Below are 19089 nucleotides of genomic sequence, written 5' to 3'. Positions count from 1 at the left end.
AAGGATTTCTATAATGAAAACTTTAAAAACCTGAAAAGAAAATCAAAGCAAAATTTAGGCAGTGGAAAAAACGGCCATGTTCCTGGATTGGAAAGATCAATGTTAAAATGGCAATACTTCCAAAGGCTATCTACAAATCCAATGAGATAACTATCAATATTGCAACCTCATTCTTTAATGGCATAGAAGAAACAATCCAAAAATTCGTATGGAACAATAAGATACCCAGAATATCATAAACGATCCTTATCAGAACGAACAGTGCTAGAGGAATACTAATACTAAATTTCAAACTCTACTGCAAAGCGATACAATCAAACACCATGGTAATGACACAAGAACAGGCTTGACTATCAATTGAATAGAACTGAAAACCCAGAAATTAACCCACAGACCTATGCCATCTAATCCTAAAAATAGATCTAAAAATAGAGTGGAAGAAAGGCAGCCTCTTCAGTAAATGGTGCTGGCAAAATTGGTTAATCATCCACAGAAAACTAAAGCTAGATCCTTATATATCACCTTGCACCAGAATCAACTCTAAATTGAACAAAGACCTCAGAGTCGAGGCACACACACTGAAAACCTTACCAAAATAATAGGAGAATCCCTAGGTCTCCTTGATACAAGCTAAAATTTTATTAATAGAGACCCAGAAACTCAAAAAACAAATAAAGGTTCGACAAATGTGATGGCATGAATCTGTGTAGCTTCTCTCTGGCAAAAGACATAGGTAGCAAGATCAATATAAAGCCCGCAAATTGGGAGAAGACCTTTACTACCCATAAAACATATAAGGGTCTCATATCTAAATTATACTTGGAATGCAAAAAATTAAAACCTCCAACCAATCTTCATAGAAAACACTGCCCAATAGATAAATGAGCTAAACCCTTAAAGAAAAAAATCTATGATGAGGAAATAAAAATGGCCAATAGATACAAGAAGAAAAGCTCAACCTTTATCGCCATACAAGTAATGAAGATCCAAACAACATTGAGATTCAATCTTACTCAATTTTGAATTGTTATAATCTAATAATAACAGATGACGGACGTGATGTGGCCATAAGGTAACCATACTCTATTGTTGGTGGGAGTCAAAAGTTGTTCAACCACTTTGGAAAGCAGTATGGAGTTTCCTGAAAAGACTCTACATAGAGCTCCCAAATGATCCACAATTACACTTTTGGTCATTTCTGCAAACGATCACCAACAAGGCCATGTACAGATTAGCAGCACAACTATGTTTATTGAAGCATTATTTACCATAGCTAAGATACTGAGGCAACACAGAGGCCCCTCAGTAGATGAATGGACCAGGAAAATGTGGTATATACCTAAACAATGGAACTCTATACCTACATCATAAAGAATGTCATTGCCCAATTTGTTATAGAATAGAGACTTGAAAAAATTTATTAAGTGAGTAAGCCAGGCCCAAAGAAACATAGGTCCCATGCGTTCCCTTATTTGCAATAAGTAGTACATGTGTATGACAAGCAGAAAAGATCAAAATCTTTGTCCATATGATCATATAAGATGATGATAAGTAAAATGAACCCCAAGATAGGGACAAAATATCTTTTTTCTTTCTTTCTATTGATCCTAATATATTTATAATGTACCATGTAATTTCTTTTTGTTCATTTGAATGTTCCTTGCCTATGGTAGAACCCCTGTTCTCAATGTATTTGATGTGGGTGTTGTGAATCTTGCATATAAACTACTATTATTCGGGGAGGGAATGGAAAAAAAACAAAATGCTTAAATAAGGGTCCAAGTTGACCAATTGTAACAGGGAAATCTACAAAATAATATGTTGAAAACACACTTTACCACATGGCATGGGGGAGGGATGATTTGGAGAAGTAGGGAGGAAAGGCATGGTAGGAAAAAATCAAGAAGGGTAAAATGCTCGATAGGAAATGGAATCATTATCTTGGTCATGTAACTGTCACCTCTCTTTACAGTACCTTTAAAACACAGAAACCACACTCATACTCTCTCACACATAGTCACACACACACACACACTTGAAAAGTGTGGGATATCAATTCACAGTATTTGAATACTGAGAACATTTTTCTTCCACAGAATTATAATCCAACAATGCATATAAGAGAAAATGAGATATTGCCTTCGGGTGTCAGGCTGGCAGAGGCATTTCTATTTTCATATAGGAAAATAGGGTTGAATTTCCTCAGTTTGTTAAAAAGAGGTGAGGATTATTGGCTACATCACAGTAACTGTGACGCACCCAGAAAAGACTTTACACAGAAGTATCGATTGCTGTAGAAACCCTAAGAATGGGATATCTTCCATTGTATGGAGGAATGGATACTGAACTTGTTTGGTAAATCCAGTTAACTTTAGAAGACAGGTAACAATTCCTTGCTCTCAATTCCTTCTTCCATATCTATTTGCCTATTGGACGTCAATGGGACAATTTCCTATGAATGGCTTGTTTTCTTTCTACAAATGACATTGCAAGATGTACTTACAAAAGTTTCTCCAAGTGGGCACTTTTGTTCAATGGATAGAAGAATCAGAATACTTTACTTCACCACACTTCAGAAAATAGCACTTTTCATTTTGGCGATCTTCAAATTTACTTCTATTCCCATGACATTTTTGTGAGTCCTGTGTTTAAATGTCTTCTGGCTCTACTTCATGGTCAACTAGACACTGTTCTACTGTAATTTACTAATTATTGAACAACAGTACCAATTTCAAACTTTGACTCTCATGATTCCTTTGCTTTGTGGTACATATTTTCTCTAAGAAGCAGTTATCTGAATAATTCTCCCTACTGAGCTTACAATCCTAGCAGGAATCAAGATAGATATAGAAGAATGGCAAATTCTCTTTCAGATGAATGTATATTTTTATAGGTGTTTGATATTTTAAAAGGGTGTATGAAATTGATTAATTCATACATCTATAATTTAGAAAGCCTTTTCCTAATTCGCTTAAAAGTTGTCATGACAATTTCCTTTACTGGTTGCCTATGATGGAGAAAACAAATACCTGAAAATTACGGATTGTGTTGCACTCAAAAGTTATATATTTCTATGGCTTACTACACGTGATCCTAATCTGTGAAATAGACAGAGAAATCAAGGTATTTCACTGCATGTGTGTCTAGCTATAAAAAAATTTAGAGATAAATATGTTCTATCTATTTGCTTTACAATTCACTAAAGAAGTAATTTCATATATGTCATCTGATTTTGAAATATTTAGTCATGATTTTTCTCTGTGTATTTTTCTCCCACCACACTTGCAGACATTTACTTACCTCTCAATACAAGAACATACACATATTTTTCGAAATTATTTGCCTGGTCGAGTTTACCTTATTTTCTTATTTTTTCAATCACAGAAGTTATATTCACAGAAGCAACTGAACAGGATAGATAACATTGCTCTTTATGAACTCTGAAATTTTAGACATGATGATAAATAAAACTTTGACATTATGTATGCCAAATTGAGATGCAAGAAAACAAGTAAATTTGGGGCTTTTTCTTCATTGAATTGTAAAAATGCAGGTAAATCATGAACCCTGCATGTTGTATACTCTCAGAAGACAACAGAGGGTAACAATGCCATTAATTGTTAAACATTAATTGTTTAACTGGAATGAATATTTTAATAAAGAAAAAGAAGTAAGAACTACCTATAGGGAAGAGAGGTACATTAGAAGGTAATTTCCAGAAATCTTCATCATATTTTGAATCTTTATTCTCCTAATAGTGACTCCTAAGGTATTTTACAGATCTTTAAGGAATAACGACAAAGGTTTCTATTTTCCACTGTATATTTCTTTCTCCTGTACATGTATTTTTTTTTAAATTTTCAGAGTAATCTGGGGGTCCTAAGAGTATATTGCAGTGTCCCAATGATGAAAATTCGAGTCTTAGATTATGCAGATTCCCATACCATCTAGCGAAATGGAGAAAGTTAATGTTTCAGTAGAATATATTGGTGCCACATAAAGTTATCAGTTCATGAATACACTTGGGTATATTTTGTAAGGTAAATGTTAGAAAGTGTTAAAAATGACAGGAGATAATCTGTGGGAAGTAATGTCATGCAGAGACCTATTGCTTCTGAAAACTGCAGAATTTTGTAGAAACTATGACAGTTGACGTTAAACTTGTGTGTTTCTAAAGCAGAGCATGGGAAAGATGTTTTGTGTTGGACAATAAACTGTTTTTGCCAGATTTCAATAATATTGGAGGTGGTTTCTTTTCACTCACCATTGCTTAGTGGCAAACATGTAAATTCCTGATATTCTGGAAGGTTAAATTTTAATATGTTAAGACATCCTGAATTCAGCCTCAATCCTTTAGATTTCAGGCCATGGTTATAAACTTATAACATGGAGAGATTCATTGTTTCTCTTTCTGTATCTAGATTATTGATTGCAAAATTGCTCTTACTTTGATGAAAAACCTCACAATATTTGAAGGTTGACACAATTGAAGGTAGAAAATTAGATTTTTCCTAATTTAACACTGCTACAGTAAGTTCTAGAGATCTAGGAGAAAGTTTCTGCTCTTGTGTTTTGTAAACAAGTCACCTGTGATGACCCTCCATTTGGGATGTTTTCAAAATCCTTTTCTATCACCCTTTGTATACATTCATCATGTATATATAAGTAAACATTATTTGCATAAACAGAGGCAGAAATTTTGAGTATATTTATGTTTCCAAAGTTTAATAAAAAATTCATGGAGCCTCGCATTTTTTCCTCATGTATGAAATCGTATCAATGCAGGAGTTTGATATGTGAATATCATTTTTTCACATGAGCCTGAAGAAAAGAAGAATTGCTCTGGCAAATTAACCAACCTACCAAGTCAGCCACCATCCCAACAATCAACCAAATAACCCACTGCAAGAATCAGTCAACCCACTAATCTTTTCTGAGTAAAGTAAGATCTGCACCAGAGGTCATCACAAACAGAATCTTTCCTGTGATGGGACCCAAAGACTTGCTCCATTCTTGTGACTGCCAGGTATCTCTTCCCTCTCTACACCCACCTCCAGCTTTCTCCATCAGCTCTCACCCAGAGTATCCTAATCCTGGCGTAGGGCCTGTCACTTACTGTATTCATGTGACAGATTTGACTGAACCATGGCCTATGCCTTTCCCAGATGGTAATCCAGTGGGAGTCCATAGCCACCTTCTGGTTGATGGAGGTAAAGGTTTAGAAGGAACAGGAGGATGCAGAGGAGGGGGGCAGCTCCCCCCTGTCTCTTATCCCCCAAAGAAGCCTCCAACTCCTATCTGGAGCTCTGGGGATAAAGCAGAGGAAGCCCTGAAAACACTCTGATGAAGATAACCGAATAATGCTGATCACCCACATCCTCTGTTTCCCCTTCCCTCTCCTCGTCATTTGTGTGAATTTATTCCTGCCCACCTTCTGGAACACAAAGTTTGTGGGGCAGGATGAAGCATTGGCCGGCTGTGAACTGGCAAAGCAGAACAGCCTAGAATCGAACATGTGATCCTTTAGTACTTAAATTTCACCACATATATAGGGCTGGAATACGGGCATTTCCCAGGCAAGGTGCTCTCAACCCCCTCCTACCCTCACCCCCGGACACTCATAAACACATCGTCAGATTTCAGTCACTGGACCTCCACATGGCCAAGGAAACCCAGGAAGGAAACCAAGTAAGTTCAGACAACCCAGGTGTTAACCAAAGAGCTTCCTCCACACTATGCCAAGATCACAATTCCTCCCTCCTTCCTTAATTCCCTTCTTCCTTACTTCCAGCTTACTCTTCTTTTTTTACCTTTTTCTCCCTTCCTTTCTTTATTCTTCCTTCCTCACTCTCGTTTTTCATTCCCTCCTTCCTTCCCAATTGACTCTCACCCTTAATAACTTCTCTTTCTTTCCCAAGTTTATTCCTTCCTTCCTTCCTTCCTTCCTTCCTTTCTTCCTTCCTTCCTTCCTTCCTTCCTTCCTTCCTCCCTCCTTTCATTACCTTCTTCCTTCCTGACTTCCCTCCTCCCACCCTGCCTTCTTCTCGGCTTTCCTACCTTCTTTCCTTCCTCCCTCGCTTCATTCCCTTTTTCTTCCCCATCTTCCTTCCCTTCCTTCTTTGTCTTCCCTTCCTTCCCTCTTTCATTCTTTTATCCTTCACATCTTCCTTCTTTCCCACAGTATAAACCTCATGATAAACAAACAAAAAATATAAGAAAGAGAAAAGTTTGAAACATTTCTGTGTAATATTGAAAGTTCTAGTCTTTGTCAGAAGTGCTGCAAATTCTTACTGCCTCATGATGAGGTGCCATTTTTCGATGGAATTATATAGAGAGCTTTGCCAAATTACAAAATTCAGAATCAATATTCAAAAGTTCTCTTCAAAAATTCTCAAAAACATATTACACATGTGTGTTTCTTATGATGGAGAAGGTGTGAGATTGTTCCTTTCCTATATATAAATAAATTCTTATAATTGTGGTATGTACTATCAAGAGTCTTCCATGAATGACTTAATGATAGCAGATATTTATCAATGTAGAAAGGAATCTGGGAATATTGAGACACGAACAAAGAATCTGGAATTCTGTTTCTTCCCAGAACACAAAAATTATATGACAATTTGTCCTGCAATGAAAGTGACAGTACTTACGGAGAATTTCCAAGTCAGATAGAAAGGTATCTGCTTTTTTCTGATGTTATGGGGAGTCAAGAATCTTGAGTAATGTATCCAATCAAAAATTGTGTCTAACTGGAGAACAGTCAAGCAAACAAAATGTGGGATTGAAGGGCATGGAATCTAAAAGTGGGTCTCTTAGGGATAACTTGGATAGAGCCAAGTTTTTGGATGAAGAAAGTAACCTGAAGAAAGGACTTTTTCCTAATTTCTAATCATACATAGACCTCTCAAAATAGTTATATTTCCATGGGAATAATATGTTCCATTTCATTTTTGACTGCTGTACAACATAATAAAAATATAACTATAAAGATAATGTAACCTCATGCAAATTTCCCATCAACTTCTGTTATACAAAGAGGAGTGTGACTTCTTCCCAATGCCAGTGACAGAGATAAAGAACATACTTACAGGTGTCCATAAGATACCATAATTTTATGCAGAGAATGTGACATTTATCAGAAAAGAATACAGGCAACATTTGAGAATTTTCCTTTATATTGCTAAAATGTTCAAAGAAGATTTATCTGTCACTTTGGATGTAATTGAAGGCTAGATTATGAAACCATATCCGATTAATCTAACTTTGTATTCACCTTTTATATCATAAGTCCCTCATATTTAGATGATCTACCACCACAATTTTATGGAAGATTTGCTATTTCTGGTCCACAGCATTGCTATTGCTTAATGGAATAGCCTTTGAAGCATATTTTAGGAAGATCTACATTGCCAACATATTTATTAGTAGTTAGGTTTTCTATGTATTCAATAGAGTTGAAGTATTTCAATACAGAAGAGGAAGTTTCACATGTGAGAAACTTGCTCACATTTATGAAAATGTGAAGGTGTGAACATAGGAGGGTTTCCGATTTGGGGCATATTTAATCACCAGGACTTTTCTAGGTTTGCAATTTCACATGAGTACTGGAATTCCTACAGAAATATTTGAACAATGTGTTTTTTCCCTTCCCCTTCCAAAATTATACCAACATCAAATACAGAGAAAACAGGGGTTTTACCGTGGGGGGAGGGACATACAAAATAACAACTCAATGCCTTATAAATAAGTTAGAAACAATAGCAACAAAGCAAAAACACACTGAGTCCTTATTTTGGTGTTCACTTTATTTAATGTCAACTTACCTGACCGTTTCTGCTTGTCTCAGACATATATTAATTATTGCAAATAAGGGAAACCATGGGACCTATATTTCTGTGGGCTAAGCTTATAGGAATACCTATAGACCCATTTCAACATTTAGATGTACAAGACGTTATGTTGAAAAACAAACTGTACAACATTGGAACGGGAGTGGGGGTGGGACAAGTTGTATGGGTAGGGGGAAGGGGAGGTTGAGGTGGGGACATGGGAAGGGATGGTAAGGGGAAACAAAGGAGGAGGCAGTAATGCTTGATAAGAAATATTCTCATTACCTTGAACATGTAATTGTAACACCACTGTATGGTATTTTCACAATAAAAAATAATCAATAGGTAGGTAAAAAAGAAATATTTGAACAAAAATGATTTCAGTATTAATTTCTAATTTGTTAATATTGGTTTGGAACCTTGTGACTTAGGGAATCCTATGTCTTTTCTATGTGTTTAGGAATGTAAAGAGAACAGAACCATTTCCACCTGTCTGCACATGTACTACAAACCATCAATATATGTGTCTATGTGGAAATTTATGAGAATGGAAAAGTGTATGTACCAATACTCTTATTAACGGGATCTTATTGTCAAGATGATAGAGGGATTAGAATTATATATGTATCACCGAGTGAGTACATTTCTGGTCATATGCTATTACCCAATGATCATTTCTCCCATACTTTTCTTCTGCCTCAAATCTCCATCCACTCCCACCAGTTGTAAATTTTATTTCCAATGTGTTGTTTTGTCATTGGTGTTTTTTCTCGGTTTGCTCTTTGGCCTTTGTCTTAGATTTTGATGTTCCCCTTCCCATTTCTGATTCTCATTAACTTACATGTAATACCCAGTGTACTAAAATCAAATACAATGACTACATGATAAGAAAATAATTTACCTTGCTCAAGTAACTGTAACCCTTCTGAACAGTACTTTCACAATAACATAAACGTATAAAAATGGGAAAATAAAGAAAAACACAAGTAAAAAGAAGTAGCATCGCATAGTACATTTTTAAAAAAAGCAACAAAGATAAGCCTATGGTTTCTGTAGCTTGGAGTTCATTTTGCTTAGCCTAATCTTCTATAGTCATATGTATATTGCTATTAAGTTATTGTGATACTTTTCTGAGACTAAAGTGGACGTATACCAATTTTTGCAAATAAGAGAAACCATTGATTCTATATTTCTTTTGTTCTAGCCCCTTAAATTCATATGAGTGTTTCCAAGTCTCTCCATGCCCTTAACATTGGGATTATGTCATTCTTTATAATAGAAACATAGAAATACATTGTGAACATAAACCATATTTTCTTGATCCATTAATCTATTCTCAGGCATCTGGGGTGGATCTTTCTTTTGCCTATGGCAAAAAATGCTGCAATGGACATGACTTTTCCATTCTAAAGGGATGCGGTGAAATCTCAATGGTGACATGATTTGCATTTATTTTATTGCCAGAGCTGTTGAGAATTTCTACATATGTCTTTTGGGCCTTCTCAATTTCTCATAAATGAAATCTCTCTCTAAATATTTACCCTTCTTATCATATGGTGGCTTTATTGTTTGGAAGTTTTTTGGGGAAATCAACTTTTTGAATTATCATTATAATTCAGATAAGAATGTTTTCCGTTTCATGACTAGTAAAGAACTACTCCCAGTCTTTTTGCTTTCTATTTATCTACTTAACTAGCCTTTGTCATGAAGAAACCCTGTAGGTTCAAGCATTGCCATTTGTATAACCATTTTTCACTTGATGCATTTAGGCATTTATATTAAGAGAGTTTCAAAGTCTTCTAAGGAGGCCTAGGATTTCTCATATTCCTTCTCATCAGAATATTTTCCTTTAACTTCAGATCTTTTTTGATTCATTTGGAATTGATGCTGACAAAAGTTGACATATAAGTATGTAACATTATTTTTATAGCTATTTAACCAATTTTGTCAGAATTGGTTATATAATATAGCTTATTCATTTTTCAGCATATTCCCTGCTTAAGTTTGAACTTGCCAAATGAAGTTACCTTTTTTTGTTACTAGTGACACTTACATTCTAGGTACCAGGGTATATATTCTGGTTCAGTCTAATAGAAGATTGTAATAGTTTAACAGCTATGCAAATATAAACATACATGATTAGTTTAAGCAAAATAAACTGCAAATTATGGAAACGAGAGGTCCTTCATTTTTGGTATTTTTCTTAAAATACTGTAAAGAACTATCTCTCTTTTTCTTGTATTTTTAACTTTATTTTCCATAGGGTTCCTTCCTTGCTGCAGCTCTATTTGATTTTGGGAGCCTGTGGTTGTACGCACATTAATCTAAATAGGTGATGGAAGGGGAATATCAAAATCTTGAGATAGAGGGCACAGAATTAACCAATGCTACAAAATTCCTCAGAGGCCAATATGTTGGAAGAGACATTTACAATTAGGGAAAGGGAGATTTGAGAGGGATATGGCAAAATATGACAAGAAAGGGATTCATTGCCTTACATACATAATAATCACTTTACACATCACACTGACATAAGATTTAACTAAAAAAGAAGGGTGTTGTTACATCCACTTCTCTTGATTTGCTTAACTTTACTCATGGATATATATATACATATACATATATGTATATATATGTATATGTATATATATATACATACATATATATACATATAAATATATACATATATATATACATACATATATATATACATATACATATATATATATATACATATACATATATAAACATATATATATATACATATACATATATATATTTTATTCCTTATACAGACATGTGTTGATAGTTTGTGTCTCTTTACTTGCTTACTGAAGTAGAAAAGGCACAGGTTTCCCTGAGTATACAGGTTCCAAACTATCCTTCAGAAATTAATGTGGAATTCATTCTTGCTCTCTGTTTCTAGAGAAAACCAATATATATTTCAAATTACACAATAGGTGCACAAATGTGATCATAATCAGAAATTCTCGATTTCAACACCAATAATTATAAGCCAAATTCTTAAAATTTTAACACCCTCATCTGTCCTCAAATAATTCAACTCCACTGATTTCATAGAAATCCCCCCAATAATTTTAGTCAAGGTAGATTTTCCTAAAATATACATCAAAGAGTACTCCATTTTGCATCAGGAATTATGTGGACGACACTGCTAAATTAAGTATAAATATGTGGGGGACATATATACATGTGGCAAGTTGACAATGGAGATAAAGTCATTGAATATTGTTTCATGAAAGTGCCTTGTGTGTACTCGACAGTCACAGCCCACTTTGCTTGGAACATTGTAAATATATATTGTGAAATTACTAAAGATGAATATCCTCTTGCCCTATAAATATCACATTCCATGCACAAACATATCCTATCTTAACCAAACGCATTTTGTGCACTTGTATTTTTCTTGCCACAGATTTTTGTAAAGAACTCACAGTGTCCTTCAGGTGAGATTACACATGGAAATCATTGAGATGGATGAGCATCTTGTATAGTAAAACGTACACTTCAGAATTTTGGTTGAAAATCCCGTCTAAATTTTTATGCCATTCTATATGGAATTGATGTAAGATTAATATAAGCGATAAAGTGTCATTAAACTTTTGTTAAAGATTTATTGGGCTTTACAATTATTCCAATAAATGGAAGTTGATATTTACAGGAAAACTTGAGGAAAGTGAAAAATTAAGTACAACTTGTTCTCTTTAGGGAAGCATGCACATTTGGACTTAATAATGGAAGTTTCCATACTCCTACCTTACCAAATCTATGTGGAAACTGAAATGGTGAGTTGCAATAAATATAAACACCTGGGTTTAATTCTATGTTCAAGGGAAACATTGTGTACTCTAATGAAATTTGAAAATTTGAATAGGTATTAGAAATCAACACGAATTTATTTCATTGATTGACCTTCACAATGTATTTATAAATTTAAAAGGTAGGTAAAGTAAAGAGAAATGGTTTCAACTGATGTTTTCTTCACTGACTTTTCCTGCAAAGTAGTAAGAGAAAACAATATTATTTTTCTTTCTGTGAAAAAGACCCAAAGATATATTTCTGTATTCTGCCTATAAACAACAAGGAAATTGAGTAGTGGTTGGAGAGAAATGCAAAAACTAATAACAGAAGTTCTTGTCAAATGTTTCATTCTTCTTTTCATTTTTAGTTCCATTAAAACTTTGAAACTGTATACACAACTTCTCTAAATTACACTTTGACACTCTTTCCCAACACATTCGAAGTTTGTTGAACATTTGAAGTGTGACAGTAGTCAATCTATTTCTTTGATTATTATCGTCCAGTTCTTCAAACCTTACTCTAAATTTTTCATTCAGGCTCGGTTATTTATTGGAACAAGTTCTGAAATATGTCTATTATGAACTATTTATGAATATGTTATGCGTCCATGAATATTAGAAGGAATCCTTCAATGGTTGTACTGGAAAGAAGATCTACAATGGATATACTGTATAACTTTATTGCAATGAACACAAATCAACATGATAGTTTGATCTCCATTTCAATATTTGTGAAGGAATGCCTAAAAACAAAGCACACAGAAAGATTATTTCATGAGATGTATCCTACCAAAGCTACATGCTTAAAGCAAAATATAAAGGGATAGCATGCAAATACTTTCAGGTACAATTACAAGCAATGTGACATCACTCAAATAATTTTTTTTTACATTCTTATATGCAAACAAAACAAATACCATTGTGAAGTGACAGTCACATTGTGAAGTGTTATTACGTAAATATCTTCTCCAGGCAAAAGAATATGTAAAAGTCCCCTGTCAGTAAGAACATGGAAATATTGGACTTTAAGAACATGGAAACCATTGTCATTAACTTACATTACCATTTCATTGTTAATAATATTTTCTCAAATATGTATGACTTTGAGAATTCTATGCCAGAGGCACACCAACACTTGGAGAACTTGCCTGGGACTGAGCACAAGGTAAGAGGCATGAAAGCAATGACCCAATCATGGATTCAATCCTCATTACCAAAGAAGGAATACAAAAACTATATGGTACGACCTGTGATTAAAGTTTATCATGATTGAGTAAAATCAAGTATTGAAGGTGGGCAAGTCTCCTGAATTTTAAATTCCAAAAATCATAGTAATGTGCTCTGCTTCAGCTTATGGGTGCTGAACAGCGTAGGAAAAAAATGTGACATCATTTCAGTTTGTACATATACACTCATACCCACACACAGAAACAGAAACACAAGGATCTACAAATGCATAGGTAATAAAAATATCTGATCATGAACAGAAATCTTCTCACAGGTGTATAATTACAAAGACAGAGTTGATTAAAACCTTAATTGACATCAGCAAGTAACCTGGTATCCTACATAGTCATAGATTCTCTTATCAATTCACAATTTGCTAGTTTCATCTACTTTTAAAAGCCAAAATAATTGTGCTTTTATAACTAAGACATATTAGATTAAGGGAACAGGATTACTATTACATTCAGTGTTCTAACAACCAAGGAACTTACAGAAATATCACTGCCCCTCAAACATGACTGAGTGTCAAAGAGAAAATGCAAGATGGTCCAAATAGAGAGACAATAAAATCTAAATGACCCTTGTTTCATTCAAATTAATTCAAAGATTCTGGAAATACTCATCAGTATGGGGCATTATTTATACATATTGCATGCCATTTCTCTCTCTGGTTTTTGTTAGAGGTTTTCATTGGGCTTCAACTCTCAGGCCCGTTCTCATCAAGGCTAATGCTCTACCAATAAAACAATTCCACTTCCAATTCTCAGGTGATGAATTAGTGATGAGAGCCTCATAAAGGTTCCTGGTGGGCTACCATGAAACCGATTCCTCATATGTCAGCCTCCTACAGGTTTCTAATTTTCCTGTATCAGGCTTCTTTTCTATGTTATCCATTCTGTATTGATGGCATTTTTTGGTCTATGTGTAACCATGATTTTTCTCAAGGATAATACTCTATAATATTTCATTTTGAAGGCTTTATTCCCTAAATGAAGCTGAGAAAAATCCTTGAATTTATTGATTTGTAATGACAGCCTCATGTGTAAGACATGTAAGATGCTTGAATTAACACCACTGTCACCTGGCATGGTTTGTGTGGTTTTCGACCACAAAAATCATTTCCCATGTTTTGTACATTTTCCTCTGCATGAAAAAGGATAACCACAAGAATAAACATATTCTTTTGATCAAATACTGAATTGATCTGCATATTTTGAAAACAGTATGTGATTTAGAACTCCCTATAGTCTCCATGAATAAGAAAATTGTCATCCTTTGTAAGGATGAATTTTTCCAATAGTGTTAGTCTCCTCAAGTAGTAGTTTCTTCGCTTTCTAAACTGGCAAGTCATCCTTCAGAGAACATTGAAATATATTTGACATACAGCTGACAATCAAATACATTTTCTTTAAAATGCTTATTACCTTTTTAGGTTTAAAATACATGAGGCCCCGCCATTATGACCAACTTACATATTAACACTTTGATAGTAAGTTGAATAAGCTTGATTTTTTTTAGTACTGACCACAAAAGAAATACTTGAAAACATCAATGTATCTAGAATCCATTGTCTCACTTACAAAATGATGAGGGCCAATATTGGCAAGCAACACAAATCACATGATTCCAAATGGAATAAATGATTATGAAGAGTACGTGGCAAGCCCAATTACTGTTCATTTTTCTGTATTTGCTCCATGCCATGTCAGTAAGAGAGAATTCTTATTTTAATATTCCATAAATTCAAAAATACAATCTATTCTGGGACTACATAAGGACAAGTATATCCCACCACTTACAATTCTTTATCTCATAAATACTGTCACTCAGAGATACAATAACTTTTGTAGGTACACATTTATTTTGATTTTCCTATCTTCAAAATATTGAATGTTTTCATATTTCACACAGGAATGTGAAATTAGAAATCCATATATGTGTAGGTGGTTTAACATTCACTCTAAATTCATTTATTTAATATACAGGTACTTAATATAGACCTACTTAATCAATTTCAGAATGAAGACATAGTACGCACCGACATGTGAATACATTGATTAATTACCAGTTAAACATACTCCCATTCACAATTTCAGAATTGATGAGATGAATGAATCTTGAAATCATGAAAATGGGAATAAAAATATTTGTGTGACATATCACTGTCATCTACTCCTTCCCTGACTGAAATTGATTATGAGAACGAGAAAAAATAAAAAAAAAATAAAAAATATAACCACAGAATAAGAATGAAGCGTTCATTCAGATATAGTAATTCTGTTTTGAAATAGTTTGTGTCATGACATTTTGTATTGGTCCCAGTGAAAGTATACTTGAAATTTCTCACGAATCATAGGGTCAACAGATCATAGAGAAATTCAAAGCTTACATCATAGTGAAGAAAAATTATGGGTTTGGAGACCAGAAAGTTTATTCATTTATCCTATTCTTAACTTTCGATTTTGACACAATAAGGTGTCCTAGTAAAACCACCGGTGATTATAGAGCAGGCATGTGAATCCAGAGCAACTTGTGCTCCAGAACGTTCACTGGTATGAACAGACACAAGGATTCCAAGATACACATTAACAGTATTAGGAGTCCTCACTATCAATAACACATGTGCAGCAGCAGGATCGCCAGTACTGAAAGACACAAAGACCCGAGGATATGCATTCACAGTGCCAAGTGCCCCTAGTACACATGACGCATATACTTGAACAGAACCGAGGGCTCCAGAGTAAAGTTCCCAGCTCTGTACTTCAACTTAAAGGCCCAAAGTTGAAGGCCCAGTCCCTGATTTCAATCCTCAGACCCAGATTTCAAGGACGTGGGTCCCAGTTAACCTACCAGCCCATGAGTTCGTGTCCCAGGCTTTGAGTTCAAGGCCCAGGTTGTGAGTTCATGCTCAGGTTTGAGTTTCAAGGTCCAGGTTGTGAGTTTAGGTCCCAGGCCCTGTTTTAGGCCTGTTGAAGTCCCAGGTAAACAGTTCAATGTCCAAACATCCAGGTTGAGGCCTAGGTTTTGAGTTCAAAGTCCTTAGAGGTCCATGTTCTCAATTCAAATGCCAAACTGAGAGTTCATGGCTCAGCCTCTGAGTTTAATTCCCAGGTTTTAAGTTCAATGTCCAGGCCAAAAGTTCAGTCTATGAGTTCAAGTAATGATCTTTAGAGTTAAATAGTCCAGCTAAGAGTTTATGGCCAGGCCAATGGTTCAAATCCCAAGCCAAAAGTTCAAGTTGCAGGCCAGGAATTCAAATCCCAGGCTGAGAATTCAAGTACCAGGCCTGAGTAAAAATACCAGGCTAAGAATTCAAGTCACAGGTGCTGAGTCCAAGTCCCAGTCCTTGAGTTGAAGTGCCATGGCCACTGTTTAAATCACAGGTTGTAAGTTCTGGGTCCAGATCAAGTCCAAGACCATGAGTAAAAATATCTGGTCCCAAATTAAAATTGTAGGCTCAGAGTTCAAGGTCCAGGGGCCCAGTTCAAATTTCAGGCCCTGTGTTCAGGTCCAAAGCTGTAAGTTCAAGACTGAGCCAAAGTTTCAAGCACAAATATGAATTCAAGTCCTAGGACCCCAGTTCAAGACCTAGGCACCGTTTTCAAGGTCCAGTGCTCCAGTTCAACTCCCAGACATTGACTTTAAGGCCCAAGCCAAGTTTAAGTCTGCTGCAGTAATTTCAACTTCCACGAGTTAAATTCAAGGCCCAGGCACTACTGTCAATGCCCATCCTGAGTTCAAGGGCCAGGTCATTGGTTCAAGATCCAGGCAGCAAGTTCTACTCCCAGGCCCTGAGTACAGGTCCCAAGACATGAGTTAAAGTCCCAGGACTGCAATTCAAAGAGCAGTCCACAAGTTAAATACCCAGACCTCATATTCAAGACCTATTTGTTAGTTCTGCCTAGACAGCAATATATTTTCTGTGCTTCATAAGCCACAATACATCAATCTTTACCTGTTACTATTTTCTTCCCTTCTTCATTTCTTTATTTTCGTACTGAGAGTTAGGAACATCTTGAAAATGCTATCTTTAGTAAACAAACAGGCAGCATCATATGAATATTAGGAAAATGCTCATGTTCATAAATGGTGCATGCTGAAAAATGATCATAATATATCACAAAAATAAATCTTACTGCTACTAATTTACTTTAGCAAATTTCTCGGCTTAAGTTTGAGTGCTGTTTATACATAAAATTTTCATGTTCAGTCTCTGAATCCATCATGACACAAAGTTATCCATACTGTTGTAAGGGTAGAGTTTGTCTCAGAATGACAGTGTTTATTTTTATATATAGAAATGCCAAGTAGCAATATGTTATTAAAAAGTAGTTACATAAGATATTTTTAGAATATATTTGACTTATGGCAAAAATATACATCTTCTTTACTTCATGTGATTCATCTTTCTGTTTGTCTTTTTAATTCATACCTTAGATACATATTCATGTAAAGTACTAGTAAAATGGGCTAAGATTTCTCAAAGCAACTACTTGCAAAGTAGTTGCAAAACCCAGAGATCCTGATTCTTACATGAGCTTGATTTGTCCTATCACAAGAATGATGAACACATCCACAATAGACCTAAAACGTCCTCTTTACTCCTGAGAAGCCTTCTGAAGGGAATCATTTTTATCTACTTCAGAGAGGGTTCCTGCCCTGCTTCACCATATATCAAGCACTCCTATACCATCATTTATCAGATCCTAAGTGTTCATAAAATAAACAGAGCAAGTAAAAGACCAGATCGCAGAATGTATGTCTCATATATATATATATATATATATATGTGTGTGTGTGTATATATATATGTATATATGTATATATACATACTTATATACAAATACTAATGTCAGTATATAACACAAAAAACAAAAGCATTTACTCTATAAAGAAACATTACTGAATGTGTGGGTTTATGTACACACATATAGTTTTATGTATTTGTGTTCCACATAATAGAAAGAATTTACATATTTCAAAAAAATATAACTTTTTGTAGAATTTTCAATTAAAGCCTCGGTTGACAGATCTATCCAGAAAACATTAATTCAAATTGTGTATTATTAAAAAATAGTATATTCAAAGTTCTAAAAAGTGAAATCAACATGTGTAATGACATATAGAAGGTCGTCCTTTGTATCTGTCACCATTCCAGAATTAGGTAGATTCAATACCCATAGTTTTCATAAATACCAAGTAATTTTTTTTAAAAACCTCCTACTCAATATTTTGGAGTCATATTCAGGGGACTTTGGGAGTAGAGAGACTTAAGCAAATTGCTAGTATGTATTACTCAGTGTCACATTCCTTCATTAAATATCTAGTGTATCTGAACAAAGTACCACAAATATAAGTAGTTGTTATTAAAATTTAAGGAACGGATAATGTTGATTGTCAAATCTCCCTGTTTGGAATTGCTCTTTGGTGAACCTGAGGAACTGAAGAATTTCAATATTGCTATACGTCAAACAATGGAACATGGTTTGAGACAATTCTAACAAAATCACAAAGGGAGACAACTATTAAAAACCATTATTTGTCTTTAAATGGAAAGTCAGGCCAAATCCCTGAGCAAAAACAAAAACATGAACACTTAGGATCTGATAAATGATGGTATAGGAGTGCTTGATTTCTGGTGAAGCAGGGCAGGAACCCTCTGTAAAGTAGATAAAAATGATTCCCTTCAGAAGGCTTCTCAGGAGTAAAGAGGTCGTTTTGTGTCTATTGTGGATGTATTCATCATTCTTGTGATAGGACAAATCAAGCTCATGTAAGAATCAAGATCTCTGGACTTTCAGCCCAACAAGTGTTTCTGACAATTAAGTCAAAGTCTAGGACAATATCCAACATCTTATATTCTTCAATGAAGTAGAATTCATTTCAAATGTATTAAAATTCAGTAATTTGATCAGTAGATGATTTCTCTCTGTTTTTGACCAGCCTGCAATTTGATCTTCATTCTAATTCCTTCTAATAGTCAGTCCCGTTTTCACTGTCTCTGTTGTGTATGCTACTGCATTGTAAACTACTGCATACAAAATACTTTGCTTAACACCAATTTCAATGGAAGTAATAGAAATAAAATTAGACTACATTTGAAATCACTAAGCACATTTTACAGATGGAGTAGGTTTCAACTGTTTTTCTTCATTAAAGGAGCCTACTGTTAGCTACAAATACTAATAATTCATGTACATTGTATATGT

This window comes from Dipodomys merriami, unplaced genomic scaffold (genome assembly GCF_024711535.1).
Source record: "Dipodomys merriami isolate MVZ:Mamm:240054 unplaced genomic scaffold, mDipMer1.0.p SCAF_18, whole genome shotgun sequence".
NCBI classification, from domain to species: Eukaryota; Metazoa; Chordata; class Mammalia; order Rodentia; family Heteromyidae; genus Dipodomys; species Dipodomys merriami.
Note: the sequence above shows the minus strand (reverse complement) of the source record.